The sequence below is a fragment of the Crassostrea angulata genome, unplaced genomic scaffold (genome assembly GCF_025612915.1).
Source record: "Crassostrea angulata isolate pt1a10 unplaced genomic scaffold, ASM2561291v2 HiC_scaffold_15, whole genome shotgun sequence".
NCBI classification, from domain to species: Eukaryota; Metazoa; Mollusca; class Bivalvia; order Ostreida; family Ostreidae; genus Magallana; species Magallana angulata.
The window spans coordinates 99,012-115,249 of record NW_026441570.1 but is presented as its reverse complement, the minus strand read 5'-3'; the positions used below and the strand labels follow the sequence as shown (position 1 = coordinate 115,249).

The following is a 16,238-nucleotide window of genomic DNA, read 5'->3' as shown; positions in this document are numbered from 1 at the left end:
TCTCTCTCTCTCTCTCTCTCTCTGTATGACAATTTATTTACAATTACAGCTCAACAATTAAGAGAGCTCGATGGTCGTTGCCATTTTTAGACGGGTTTTCTCTCCTTTAGAAGAAGAGCTCTATATAAAAGGGGTGATATATATTATTTTTTTTCTTTGCTGAGTAATAGCTTAATTATAGCTTAACAAATCTTATCTTAAATTCATAGGTAGATCTGATGGTGAACCTGTTGACCAACTAGCCTTTTTAAACGATTACATGTTTACTTATACTAACTTCTTTATATAAAAAAAGATCAAGTTAACAATAGGCGGTTCTAAACCTTTGATGTCATCAGCAGCTGCGTATATTTATCTACATCCAGCAATCCACTGAGGATGGTGAATCAGTCCTTGGTTTGCTAGTGATGACAGTGGCGTACGTAGTCACACATTTGACCCTATAAGTGTATACGACAAACCAACGATAAAATGTGATAATTAAAAATGTATGAAAATAAATAAGTAAAATGAAATGAAAATCAAAAGAAATGCTAAAAATAATGACGATATAAGTATAACGGGGGTCCTTTGGCATGAATATATATATACCGGTACTCTGCAATATAAATTTGCAATACATACATTATTACTGGTCAATATAAATTAAAGTTACATATTCATAAATGGACAATCATGCAATTGTACATTTGAATTATATAATTTATTTAAAAAACACCGACTATAAGATGTACTCATTTCCCTCGTTGGCAAATGACTTCCACGCCATTTACTAAGTATACATGTATATGGAGAGAAAATTAATCGTCAGATTTGAATTATATTTAAAATACACCGACTATTACATAAGTTTGAAAGCCCCCCCCCCCCCCCCCCTCTGACTTGCTTTGAATTTGATAAGTTGTAGTTGTTTTTTAAACCCAAAAAGTAGTGTAAATTTCAATTAAAAAAAGATTTTCTCAGAATATATGGTCGTGAAAAAAGAGAGAAAAAAATCGCAATTCTTGACATAAAAATCTTTCTTATATAAAATTTTTTTTTGTTTTTTGTTATCATATTTTGACGTTTGATATCAGTTGAAAATTTCTCTATTATAAAAAGAGGTCATACCGATATTGTGATATTTTTATTATAAAGTTATTAAATTGATTGATATCTGAAGTTCTATTCCTTCAATTTCTTCAAAATTAAAATAAAACGACATTCGATCTGTATTAAAGGTTCAAGAATATCAGATAAATCAAAAAAAAAAAAATCATATTCTTCATATTAAAAAATAAATTAGCATTTCTTCTTAAAATTACCAAATAATAATGATAGCCAGAAGCTACATATTAAAAGATTGATAAACTACATGTAATACATTGGGTAGAAAATTAAAGAAGGATAACTCTGACCATGTTCACCGAGCAGGAGTTATCGAAACTTGACATGGCGGACGGGGAATTAAAAACTCCCTTGTCGACAACGCCAACCGAAGATTTTAACCCACTGGCGGAAGATCCAGACGATTTCATCAGGTAGAATAGCTTATTGTGACTTAGATATTTTGCATAATCAACAATGCATCCGACCTGCATTAATGCTGCAAGCAAGCAGTGTCGTGAACGTCGTACATGTTATCTTGGACGGAATGACTAGGTGATACAAACATTGTATCATTGAGTCTTAGAACATTGGCGGATCCAGAGGGGGGGTTCCGGGGGTCGGAACCCCCCCTTTCTCTAGGGCATATAATTTTTTTTGAAAACTTGTAATGCCTATTTAAAGGCAATTGTCCCCATTTATAATATAAATACTGTAATTATTTCAAATAAATGCTTTTAAAATTGCTAATTTAAAGATTTTTTTTACAACGCACCTTAATTTACATGTACATGTATTTCATATGAAAAACCCTAACGATTTTTTTTTTTCGAAAAAGGTACTCCCCACCGGCATCCGGTGCTCACAACTGTGAGTAAACATGTGGAAAATTAAAAAAAAAAACAACTAAGCAGTGTTGCTAAAAACACATATTTATAATAACATCTACAATGTATTGTCTACTCTATTTCTTTAAAAAATCTATTATAGTTAATTTTATGCAAGTTATGCTATTTTTCTGGAATGCTAGCTATACCGTACCTCATACCCACATGAAACACAAAAGAAAGCCCTTTTTTGATTTGTTTCCAAGAATCGGAAATTATGCTACAAAATACCGTGTAAGGGGTTTATATATAAACCATCATGAAAATGCACAACTTTTCAAAACTTTCCTGAATAAGATCGCATCAGTACTAGTGCCGGGTGATGTGGCGCACCCATTATACAGAGGTCACATCAAGTTCCCTGGGACGACTATTGCTTGTACAATTGTATTACACATGTTCCATATATTCAGCAGATAAACTATCCCCATTTTTGTCATATCCTATCATTTAGACCTTTATTTAAGAAGGCAATAGATAGAACTCAAAATCAATAAATATTAAATAGTTCAGAGTTTAAACATCAAAGACATAAAAACAATTTACCAAAAATTCATTTTTATAATAGCTTGTCGTAATAAGTCTGAATTATTTTTGGTTTCTTAGCGTTTCTTTCTATTAAGCATAGCATAGACGCACGTTCTCATTGCTGGAGACTTGTTTTTTTTAAGGCTAGAAATTATGCAAATCTTCCTTTCCTAAACCAAAACGCTCAATAATGCAGTGCACTCTGATATTAAAATAGATGTGAAATAGATATTGATGAGATAATTGTTTATTAAATTTACGCACGGAAAACGTTCAAAAGGCCTTGTTTATTGACAAATAATGTATTTTGCACGTATTGATTTTCATCAATTGGAACCCCCCCTTTTCAAAATTGCTGGATCCGCCTCTGTAGAATACACAAAATAAACACTTAGCTATCTGTTGGAAATTATTAACATTTGCAAGAGCTGTAATACAGCGTTTCAAAAAATGATTCTGTGTAAATGGGTTCAAGGTTAGTGTTGATAAAAAGGGGCTTGGAAAGGGGGGGGGGGGGGGGGGGTGGTAAGACATTAGTGCGTTGTCGACCTGGTTAGAACAGTGTTTGATGAAATTGAAATAAGACTGTTATGTTTGATGCAGGGTGTTTTTGTTGGTTCATCAATCCGTGGAGTTACATATGTCAAATTACATGTAAGGTGCAATAATGATATTAAAACATGAGTCTGAGAGAGAGAGAGAGAGAGAGAGAGAGAGAAATTTGTTGCATTATTTAAACAGTGTTATGAATGATTTATTTTGTGTTTTACTATGGTTATGACATATTAATGCCATGTTTATGAAGTGTGAAGTGAAATTTAATTTTGTCAGTTTTATTTTTTTTTCTCAGTGGACATTCTCCTCAAAGACAAGGTCATCATGATGCAGATTGTAGTGGAAGTGAAGAAGAGAGTGATTACCAATGTAATTCTATGGAAGAAATGTCAACAGGAAACTTGTATGGTGTCACCCCACCAACTTATATGCGTGGAGTAAAAAGAGACAAGAAAAAACACTAGACAAACATTCAAAAATCATCCTATAAACAATTCACAGAACTGAAGAAGGCCTCCAAGAAGTCACATCGAAATGCGGTTATAAAAGAAAGGTACATGCAAATGACCCTTTATTTTGCAAACTAGGACATATATTAGACTCTGACGATAATTTAGACAAAGATTTTGTAGACTTTTTTGCAAGATCCTTTATGTGAATTTATTTAAGAAATACCGTAATTCTTCCAACTTAAATCAAGCAAAAAGACGTATGCCAAATTTTGCAGTAGTGAATTATATCCAGCTGTGCATATCATTTTTAACCCATTAAATACAATCATTGGAAGTTTTTTGGAATTTTCTATTTTGTGGTATTGAGAAGTATTATTTGTTGTTGAAGGACTGCCCCTGCTGGTTCGGTCAAGTCGTCAAAGTGGACCCAACAGCTGAAACAGCCATTGCATTGTCTCACATACAGGTACCATCTTTACCATCTACTGTTATGCAAAATATTCAGGTACTACTATCAAATAATGTACCGTTAACTTTATCCTACAAATGTGAACATTTACAAGATGGAATGATTTACACTTATTATGAGAAGAAATAGTATGAATGTAAATATTGCAGAAATGTTCACCTGTAAATTGATTGGACTATAGAAACATTTTTGCACCATGAAAATTGAATGTCTTTTTTATGTGTTGATGTTTTAAACACATGGCTTTTTCAATCCTCGTAGTTGTGGTGTTTCTTGAAGAACATGATGACTTTTTTACTATGCCCCCCTTCGAAGAAGAGAAGGCATTTTGCTTTGGTAGCAAGGGACAGTTTTGCATAAAGTACCCGTATTTTGATGTATAGCATGTAGGTCCCATAGTGTTATAGGGGGTGCTTGGGAGTCAGATGCGAAACGGCGGCTGTTGACAGGTGTGCTCACTTTTCATGCAAGAAGAAAGTAGGGCAGACATTAAGTGAAATAGTGTGAAAATGACATGGATGGGAGGTGGGGCGGTACAGACTGGCAGGGAGGGGACATGTTAGACTACAGGTTGCACCCTGTCCCGGAGGTCATCTCTCAGGGAATACGGTAGGGTGGGGTCTAAATGGGCCAAAATGGGTAAAATTTTGACATTACACAGGGGGGGTCAATTAGACATTTTATTTGACCAGAAAAAAATATGGGTGTCATTTTGGGTAAATTTTTAACCATAATGTCCTTCCTTAAGTCTAACAGGTCATTTTGATCCAGGTGCAAATTATTATATTTTTCCCGCAACTTAGTGCTAAATGGGGGTACCCCCCCCCCCCCCCCATTTCATGCATCAAAAAAACTGTCCCCTGCTACCTTCAAGCATAGGTCAAAATTATGAATTCCCCCAAAACTAGTTTTAGTGACATATCTGTGTTGCATAAGATGGTGTTAGTTCCAGTTGGCCAGATTTTGTCCTCTGTTGTATCTGTTTACACTCATTTTGGGCTTTGTAGCCCAGGAAAGATAACTCTAATATTTGGCTAGGAATAGGCAGTGATTACTAAGCCTGGTGAATAGCACAATGGACGGACCTGCAGACACTGGGGGCTCTTGGTAACAATATTTTTGGCTTATGCTGCCCCAGCACTTCATTTCATTAATTAACTAAGCAGATTATTAATTAAATTATCAATTAAAATGGCCCATTTATTTTTTCCTTATTGTTAATTACAGGTACTTGACCATATTTGGTTTTTACCTCTGCATCTCTAATGTAATTATGTCTGCAGTTTACGAAATCAATTTAATGGAAGAGCAGAAAGCTCAATTCATATCTGAAATTGAAAGAAGGTTGATAGGACCAATTGTTGTCATTTTTGGTTAGGCAGCCTTAACGAGTCAGGGTATGGGGTTTTATTACCCCGTCATCAACAGTAAACAACACAAAGTATTAGTGCACAGATTTTATTTTTTATACAAGGACATCATATTGACAAAAATTTACATGTTTCTCATCTGTGTCACTGTAAAATTTGTATGAACACACAGCATTTGTCTATTGAGCCGCAGTCTGTAAACAATTCACAGAAAAAATGTAAGTCGTTAAGGAGATGCATGGGTCATGAACCATATCCGCAGTGTCTGTTTCCATAAGGTAGTATGATTTTACTGTTAAGGTTTAGCGGTTGGTCTTGTACTGAATTGTTTTCTTTCATAGGCTGTGGTACTGCCTCAAGCGATCGAACTGTGTCATCTATGGTGAAATGGTCCTGCATGGTTCCAGCGCACACCGACCTTGTTGGCAATGAGAGATGATGAAGATCTAGTGCCGTGAGTAGAGGTATGAACTGCGGAGTGACACAGTGCGGTGAAGTTTCTGGCCCAAGTGGTGGCATTCTTCGGTGCATAAGTGAACACTGTCTGATGGAGACTCTCACATTTATTAGTAGTTGAGAGTCTGCAGATTTTTGGTAAGTTTTGGCCCAGTATCTGCTTATTAATGACCCTCTGTATGCTAGAAATGTCTTCAGGTTCCAGGTCCAGGTGCCTTCGATAAGGTAGGAATTTGGCGCTGTAAGTAGGTAGGTGGGCATTGCACGTAAACAACATTCTGCGACAGTGGTCATGGACTCCGGAAAAGCACGACAGAATGTTGGATATGGCCTGCTCAGCCTTACGTATGAAAAGTTCATCAGACTTGCACAGTTTTCTTATGTGCACCAGTTCATATCGTACTCGTGCTCGCACACATGTTGCCAGTCTCTGAATAAAAGCATCTCTGTTGCTACCGGGTGGGAGGGGGGACTTTAGCTTTATGCTCCTGATGTTCTTTTGCAGGTTCCTTAGCTTATGAATAAAGCACTTGTACTGTATGATTTCAATGCCAGTCGCTGCTGAATAGTCTCTGATGTTCCTTGGTGGACATAGCAATGGTGGACTGCTGTTTCTTGCAGTAGCGTGGTCAGTGATTGTACGTTGACTATAATGTTTTCTCCGTCAGACCGATCCTCACTTGCAATTTTGACTGTTGTAGGCTTAACAGGACGGAGTCGGGATGGCAGAACCGCATCGGACTGTTGGCATGAAGAGGACATGGATGAAAGGGCATCTCGATAGGCTTCCTGGGGCGGACGCATCCACTGGTCACTGGCCGAGACTGACCGGGAACTGTCATCAGCACCTCCAACGTCGTCGTCATGGCAACCGTCAACAGGTACTACTTTTGAACTGAAATAGGGATGACCCTTTTGGAAATGCCCTTTGCGTTTTCCGTGTTTTATTCTGTATTGGGTTCTCTTGGAGCGGGGCATGTTTGAATGTGGCCTGCCTTTGGGTACCTGCTACATATAGTTGCAGCACTTGGTGTATCCCCATCCTTTTATCACTGATGTGTTTGTTTAAATTAAGAGTGTAACCAGTATCTGATAAGGAATTTTCCCTCTTATGAGGCTTTGTTAGGATTATAAGGGGTGAATTGATGGATGCTGTCAGTGGTGGTCACAGATCATGTCTTCAGATTATCTCCCCCTGGATTTAAGACTTACTGCACATTATCACTTGCTGAGTTTAGATAAACAGTCATTGAGGGGATACATGACCCGTGTACTAGGCTAATTAGAAATCCTTTGTATCAAATTTTAGTATTTTTAGATGTTTTATGTGTTTTAATTGTATTTAATTTACTAAAAATGTAGGGAAAATTCAAAATTATAGACAATTTTGGCTAATTATATGTGTAAGTGTTTCTTCTTGATGCAATAAGTCAGAGTTGGGAAAAATCTATTGATAAAAAATCTATAGCCTCTGTAGTATTTCTCCATATTAGTTTTTTTCAGTCTTTTTGAGTTTTTGTAGTTTGGACTCTGACAACTCATACTTTCTCGGAAAGAGCTTTTTTATTCAAAATGGCATATTTCATTCTTTAAAGGCCGAACATTTTACAAACGCCCCCTTTTTTACCTGTACAAACTTCAAAATGATGCCGCTTGTCAATCAAGTTTGAAACAATAGCACCCAGTTTGATTGACGTGATCTTCCGAGCGTGATCTTGTCATGTCCGCGGATTTCTGTTGACAAGCAATTAACAACGTTATCTTTGATATCTTCCGTCATGTATTAAAGGGGGGAATTGAAAATTGATTTTTAAAGATTACCAGTATTAAAATTGATTATGAAAATAATTATTCAGTGATTGAAAATACGCACAATTTATATTTGAATTATGTTGAATGTGTGTGACCTAATAAATTCCACGAAAATGCATGGGCAGCTCCAAAACATATAAAATTTTCTTTTTACAACAAACGTACAATATGCTACTAAAGCTATATTTACTGGTAAGAAGTTGGTGCATGTAAACGTCACTCCATGGAAAACGAACTAACTCCATTAATTGTCGACGTATAATGGCTGTCTTTACATTCCACATTCTTACTGATCGTATGGTTTTCTTATACTATTATAATTGTTAAAATTAACTTTTTAAACAATGTCAAGTGCTAAACACAGTGTACTGAGTTATACTTTTATAGCATAATTAATTTACTGCATTTTTGTCCCCCGCCGCAACGCGGAGGGGGGACATAGAAATGCCGGGCGTCCGTCCGTGTGTCCGTGGGTCCGTGCGTCTGTGGGTCCGTCCGTCACACTGTTTTGTAAGCGCTCTCATGCCTACAAATTTTGACGGATTTTCATTAAATTTATACTAAATGTTTATACCACTATTACCGTGGTCAAGTTCGAAAATCAGCATTGGTCGATACTTTTTGTTGGAGTTATGGGACTTTGACTGCAATAATGACTCCGTTTTATCCAAAACTTGACCTTGTAAGCGCTCTCATGCCTACAAATTTTGACAGATTTTCATTAAATTTATACCAAATGTTAACACCACTATTACCTTGGTCAAGTTCGAAAATCAGCATTAGTCGATACTTTTTGTTGGCGTTATGGGACTTTGACCACAATCATGACTCCGTTTTATCCAAAAATTGACCTTGTAAGCGCTCTCATGCCTACAAATTTTGACAGATTTTCATTAAATTTATACCAAATGTTAACACCACTATTACCTTGGTCAAGTTCGAAAATCAGCGTTATTCGATACTTTTTGTGGGCGTTATGGGACTTTGACTGCAATAATGACTCCGTTTTATCCAAAACTTGACCTTGTAAGCGCTCTCATGCCTACAAATTTTGACAGATTTTCATTAAATTTATACCAAATTATAACACCACTATTACCTTGGTCAAGTTCGAAAATCAGCGTTAATCGATACTTTTTGTTGGCGTTATGGGACTTTGACCACAATCATGACTCCTTTTTATCCAAAAATTGACCTTGTAAGCGCTCTCATGCCTACAAATTTTGACAGATTTTCATTAAATTTATACCAAATGTTAACACCACTATTACCTTGGTCAAGTTCGAAAACCAGCGTTAGTCGATACTTTTTGTTGGCGTTATGGGACTTTGACCACAATAATGACTCCGTTTTATCCAAAAATTGACCTTGTTAGCGCTCTCATGCCTACAAATTTTGACAGATTTTCATTAAATTTATACCAAATGTTTATACTACGAATACTTTGGTCAAGTTCGAAAATCAGCATTGGTCGATACTTTTTGTTGGAGTTATGGGACTTTGACCACAATCATGACTCCGTTTTTTTCCCAAAAATTGACCTTGTAAGCGCGCTCATGCCTACAAATTTTGACAGATTTTCATTAAATTTATACCAAATGTTTATACCACTAATACCTTGGTCAAGTTCCTAAATCAGCCTTGGTCGATAGACTCGATACTAGTATACTGCTTGACCGGCGGGGGACCCTGGAATTCTATTCTTGTTTCAATTGTGCTTTACACGTGTGCTTAGAGAAAATTCGAACGACACATACCATTTCCGTATAAAATAGCTTTGTATGGTCTTTAGAACAATAAGATAATTATTTAAACTAACACTAATTCTGACTAATTCTTTATTTCCTGTGTATTAATTTGCTTCCTGTGTATACCGATTAGCAACGTTCATGACCACAGGTAGACTGCAAGCCCCGGAGGCTTTCACACCTCTATTAATTAAGCCCCGCCCTCACCTGAGATTTACCACCCGGTAAAAATGTTCGTCCTTTAAGTATCATCTTCAAAATTTGTCAAGTTTACTCCGTCATAGGCTTGAGTAGTCTTTAAGGCAGTTTCACCCCTATTTAAGGATGTTCACTCAAAGTTAAAGGTAGCAAGGGACAGTTTCGCATAAAGTACCTTCTTAGTATCAATATTTTAGTAAAAATGAGTGTTACTGTATTTGAAGGCCTGTATGTACTATGAAAATTAGTGAATTGATTATAGGTGATAATTTTATGTTAGCAGGGAGTCATTCCTGTATTTTGATGTAAAGCATGTAGGTCCCATAGTGTTATAGGGGGTGCTTGGGAGTCAGATGCGAAACGGCGGCTGTTGACAGGTGTGCTCACTTTTCATGCAAGAAGAAAGTAGGGCAGACGGTAAGTGAAATAGTGTGAAAATGACATGGATGGGAGGTGGGGCGGTACAGAGGGGCAGGGAGGGGACATGTTAGACAACAGGTTGCACCCTGTCCCGGGGGTCATCTCTCTGCAGGGAATATGGTAGGGTGGGGTCTAAATAGGCCAAAATGGGTAAAATTTTGACATTACACAGGGGGGTCAATTAGACATATTATTTGACCAGAAATAAATATGGGTGTCATTATGGGTAAATTTTTAACCTTAATGTCCTTCCTTAAGTCTAACAGGTAGTTACAAGTCATTTTGATCAAGGTGCAAATTATATTTTTCCCGCAACATAGTGCTAAATGGGGGTACCCCCACCCCACAATTTCATGCATCAAAAAAACTGTCCCCTGCTACCTATAACATAGATAGAAATTGAATTCATTTCTTAAACACATGTCAAATGAAAATAAATATTTTTAGGGTGTTTAGATAAAAGAACTAACTGTGTACGTCACAGGAACCTCCCCCATTCCACGCTCTACCAGTGTTGACTCTGGCAGACAGCCCTATTTGCGGTATCCTTCGTGGCCGGCCGAGCAGGTACAGGGAAAGTTTAACCACTCAGCATCCAATATCTCCAACAAATCCTCACTGAGCGAGCCCACACAAAACTCTGCAGCAGAATCCAGTGAGTTCTTCCAGAAATTGTTTTCTGTTATCTCTATCTCTCTATTTATGACTTTATTTAGTTATTACATGTAACTGTGAGTTTTTCATTTTTTCGATTCTGAATGTGATCGTTTTCTTTTATATCCCTATTACTTGTCTGACTGTGTATACATGTACCTATGAGATTTTCATTTGATAACACTAGAAAACACAAAATATAATAATTAACTCAGGAAATGTTACCAAAGTGCAGGAACCCATGGTTCCAGTGTAATTATATTAGGTATTCATAGCTGATAAACACCTGTCACCATATAATTGTTCTTACACCTGAGGCATGGTCCATTTCAGAGGTTAAGCGTCATTCCTTGGATTACCACTCAGAGGTAGAGATACATGAGGGAGATGATTGGGGCATTGTGTTGGACATCCACGCCAAGAAGAACAGAGGTACGCTATTTGTCTGCTGATTTAGATTTAAAGGAGCTTCAACTTTTAGAAAAGTGGCACACAACTTCATTCAGATTGTGTATTACTGAAGTATTCATTAATATACCATTGTTTTTCATTATGATAAAATATTCCAGTATTTACATAACATTCAAGTAAAACATGTATTACATATTTAGTACCAGGTAGAGTAAATCTGATATTATACATATTTGATGGTATTTAGATTTCGTGAAATATTCAAGGTAAAGATATTGATAAAGGGCCCTCATGCAAAATCTTTTTTTTAACTAACTCTACAGGGATTAGCTCTACATTGACCATATTCATTAGGTTATAAAGTGAGATAAATCAAAAACTTACTGCTAAACTCTACATGTATAAGCTTCAAATTAATTACAGGTATTCATTAACTTGATGACAGAGGGAAAGAAGTGTATCAGATATTCAGTTTGTGATAGAATTGTTTTTTGGGGACAGGTGGAGAGACAGAAGATTTGAAGTGGATGGACAGAAAGAAGCAGGCGATAGTGAGGCTGGAGAAAAGGAGGCAAGTCTCCCTCAGGGACTCGGGGGGGTCATCGGGGACGTCACCAGTCGCAAAATCGAGCCCGACTACGGCATCAATTTTCACAGAGTCAAATTCAGAAGGCAGAGGGGACACAAGGCCGGTACGGGTGGCCTCATACATTGCCTGCACATTGAACAAACTGAGTAGGCCTCAATCACATAAATTTAACATCACATTTACCATTACCACATATACCACACAATATCATTAGACTGGCAATTGTGTCAAACATAAATTGTAAGAGAAGTTTTTCACTTAAAAGCATCACTTGAATTTGTATGTGAGAAATATATATATACATGTAGTTATACGATTGTAGCACATGCAGAATTGCCACATAACAGGAAGAAATGCATTTCATGTGACTGAGGCAAACAAATTTGATCTCCTCCAGTGCGATACAGATGCTTTGATTTAGTTGTTTTGAAACATACAGGTGAAGGCCAGTATGGTAAAGTGTATCAGATATTTCAAAGGATTCAGAATTCAGTGGGTTTTGCTGGTACCCCCTCTTTGCAGGGAGTGTTACCAACAGGTTTCTGTTCACATAGTCATTGACTCTTTGTTATAATACTGTAAGCCAACATTTATTCATGATATTAACTTAATGTTGCAATTTTTCTGTAATAAACAGGTTCACTGTGCCTAATTTTCATGACCAAACCTTTTTAAGCCAAAAAATGTTATTAAGAGGTTAGAAAACCGCTTTTTGGTGAAAATATTGTCTCAAACCACAGTCCAGAGTCTTCATAGCTCTCTCCTACCCATGGCTGCTTGAACACCTTATTCATCAAAATCTTGAATATTACCACCAAATGTGTAATGTCCACTTCAACCAATGAAAATTAATGTTTAACCTTGCATGGTTACTGCCTTTGTAGCAATGATATAAAACTGTGTGTTACGTAAACTGTGATTGGATAATCAAAGGTTGCTTCAAAGGTCAATCTCCGACTATGCTTTACTCGCATTGGTCAATACTGTAAGAAACTATGAGTTATTTTTGTGTCGTGCAACCACAGCCAGGTGGAAGAGGATCATACATATTGCCAGTGGATTGTGACGATGTGAGAACATATTTTTGACAGTGATATTTCTGCATGCAAATTAAAGATAATTTAAAGTACATTGTACATGTATCAGGATAATTATTCCATCAAGATGACTTAAGGTATTCTGATCTTAAAAAAAAGTCTTTGTCCCACTGAGGTTTTTGCAATTCATTTTACATCTACTCCCTATTATAAGTATATTTCTGGACTAACTTGTCAATAACCTATAAATAAAAAGATTATATTAATATAATTATTCATTCATTACTAATAACATACCGGTATGTAACTTGCCGGCTGTAGCTTTACATTACAGCAGAACAGATTGTATAATTTTGTATATGGTACGTCAGCTTACTCCCTTTTCCTTCCAATATATTATAGGTCTGGATGAAATGCTGGTGATTATAGAGTACTGTAATTGTGGAACTCTGGAGGAGGCGACTAAGGCGAGTCTACCCGAACAGAGCATTCGAGTGTACATGCGGGAGATTCTACTGGCCGTCAATTACCTATATACATGGTAGAAATACCAGTACATGCACATATACACAAGTGATGTCACAGTCATACTGGTCCTTTTTTTATTTGATTAGCTACGTGTATGTACATGTATCATCAACCTCTAAAAAGTTTGCTTTGATGAATATGAATCAGTTGAGAGGTTGGGGACAATGGCTTGTAGAAATGTTTAGTTTTAACTTTAATTTTAAATTATTTCCTATGAACTGTGTCTGTCTGTTTGTCTCTCTCTCCTCTCTGTCTCTCTCTTTCTCTCTGTTGGAGTGTGTCCCTCTCTCTCTCTGTTGGAGTGTGTCCCTCTCTCTCTCTGTTGGAGTGTGTCCCTCTCTCTCTCTGTTGGAGTGTGTAGTGTAATTTGCAGTCTTGATTGCAATCATTTGACATGGACCTTACAGAATTATTAAATTTTTGAATTGCCAAACAACAGATCAATTTAATGTCATTGTTGATGTTTATATCTATTTTATTGACATATTACTTCTATTGTTATGCAGATCCCACTACCATACCTTAAACTCACTGAAAGGGGCACCTGTCAACCCATTTCTCTTCTAACAAGACTTGTAATGGGGTGTGTCTTTTTACCCCCAATGAACCCAATGTAATAGAACAACACTTGGTAAGGTAAGTTTATCAAATTTAAAACTGAAAAGTAATAATATGAGAGATATGTAAATTTCTTATGCTGGTCAGGGTTTACACACAAAGTGTTTCATTTTTATTAAGGCGTCGAGCCAATGCTCGGCAGCCTTCTAGCGATCGTCTGGATTGGCAATCGTCCAAAAATTCACGCGCTGCACCGCCTTTTAAATGCGCATAAGAAATAAGTTCCTAAAAGTATTAAACGTATTACAAAAATTTTTATTCCATTTATTCAACTAAATTGTGTACAAAAAACCCAACTTTGCCTCCCTGGTGATTGACATCTCATTGCATAAGAATAAATTTGCTTAATCAAGAAAAGGCGGATGAATACAATCTGGCCTAAGTGTAAAGATTGACTAAATATTATTTTAGTTTATCGCTTACATTTTAATTGGAGACCGTGCCCGATAGAAATAACATTTTAGATGTAAATTTATTTGTTATCGGGCACGGTCTCCAAAATAAATGTAAGCGATAAACGTATCTAGTAATTTCGTTGCAAAAAATAAACTCGATAATGCAGTTAGTTTGGTCGAGCATTTTAGATAGAACGTGTTGTGGATTTGTTTGTAAACAACCATACCATAGGAAATCTTGTTTCAAACGGGAATGGAAATAAATAAATGTAGGTTTTATTATTATAATTAGGGACACACTGTTAATGTATTCAAATTATGAACCTGTGAAAGTTGTTCAAAGACTGTTTGAAGCAGAAAGAAACTAATTATTTTTGAACTTTGGAATTTCTTCGATTTTTGCAATTATGATGAGTTATTGTATTAAAAAAGCACCACTACCTATTTTATAAGAAAATATAGTGATTTTTGTTTTTAAAGCAGCAGAAAACATAATTCATATACTTTCTATTCTAAGTCTAATATCATTTGATATGACTATTAGTACAGAAATTCAAATTATTGGTATCATTCTATATAAAAGAAAAAAATGTCAGCTCGACGCCTTTGTGGCCGTTCCGGCCTTTGATATATATATATTTATCACTCATTATTAGTGAGAAATTTTTTGTAACTTTTTAAATCTGATTGCATTGCATAAGTTTGTCACAATAATACGTGTAAGTTCTCATTTTAGACTTTGAAATGAATCTACTGTACCAACCGCAGCATAAAGTTTGGTTGCTGGCATTGAACTGTGACTGCCCAAGACTGATGAGGTCTGCTGAAAACTGTAATCTCTGTAACACTGTTACATCCGTTTTGGCTGCCTTATCTTTATTAAGTGTCTTGGGCGTCACTGTTCATGGTAACATACCAGACACTAACATCGTGAAGAGCAACTGTATGTAGAGATGTATGACCCTACATGTATATATGTATGGTGTAAATCTTCTTACCAAGTTACAGCTTCAAAGGGTAACCACAGAGAACAGAACCCCGAGGTGTGTGTTTATATGTGTATGTGTGTGTGTTTATATGTGTGTGTGTGTGTGGACCTATGGTGAGCTTTGAGGAGTATATCATTTTCTTAGATATTGACCATCAATGTTTCTGACTGATATGAGGAGTGGATCTGATATGTCAGTGATAAAGACATCAGTTATCGTAGGTAACTGTTGGAGCCAGGCTCACTTTGATTCAAGTCATGTCAATATACTAGTAACAGCTGAAGAGTAATATGGTGAGAGAGGATTTAATATTTTGTCATCAACTGAGTATTTCCTCCATAATTTCTGAACAAAAAAACGTGTTTATGTACAATTGTGAAAAAGCACAATCTAACTAGTTACTGGTAAATCCATTTTCAGGAGTAAATATTAACATTCATTATTAAAACCGCTTTCAGATGCATTGTTTAGCTTATTTTCAAAGATCTCATTATTTATTAAAATATATCACATGTAACGTTGCTGATCGGTGCTTTGTTTCATACGGTACTTTATTGTTGACTTTACTTGAATCATTTCATGTTACATTCAGATTACTTGGACTGACACAAGCAGACAGTTGTAGTTTCCATCATGGTAACCTTCACGTATACCAAACAAGAGGCCCATGGGCCACATCGCTCACCTGAGGAACAATAGAACAATGTACAATCATACATGTAGATCCTGTATAAATAAAATCTATTTTTTCCTCTGGATATTCTTATGTTTAATTATAATCATTAGTCCCTTTTCTAACAGGATGATTTTATAGTCATACAGCCAGTTCAAGCATATCTTTTACAACATACACCATAGCATAGCATTGAAATCTCATAGCATAGCATTCTCATACCATAGCATACAATCTCATAGAATCGCATTCGTCATATCATACCATAGCATAGCATACAACATTCTTTTAACTCGGTTTTAAATGTTTTTATTTGAAAAAATAAATGTTTACATAATATATTTGTGGAAAACTTTGGCTTCT

The 16,238-nt window shown here is 36.2% G+C and overlaps 2 pseudogenes; both read left to right on the top strand.

Annotated features, from left to right (window-relative positions):
- The first annotated feature begins 1,416 nt into the window (after positions 1 to 1,416).
- On the top strand, positions 1,417 to 5,805 carry LOC128168582 (uncharacterized; annotated as a pseudogene).
- Positions 5,806 to 9,998: 4,193 nt separating this feature from the next.
- LOC128168573 (uncharacterized) lies at positions 9,999 to 11,917 on the top strand (annotated as a pseudogene).
- The last annotated feature ends 4,321 nt before the right edge of the window (positions 11,918 to 16,238 follow it).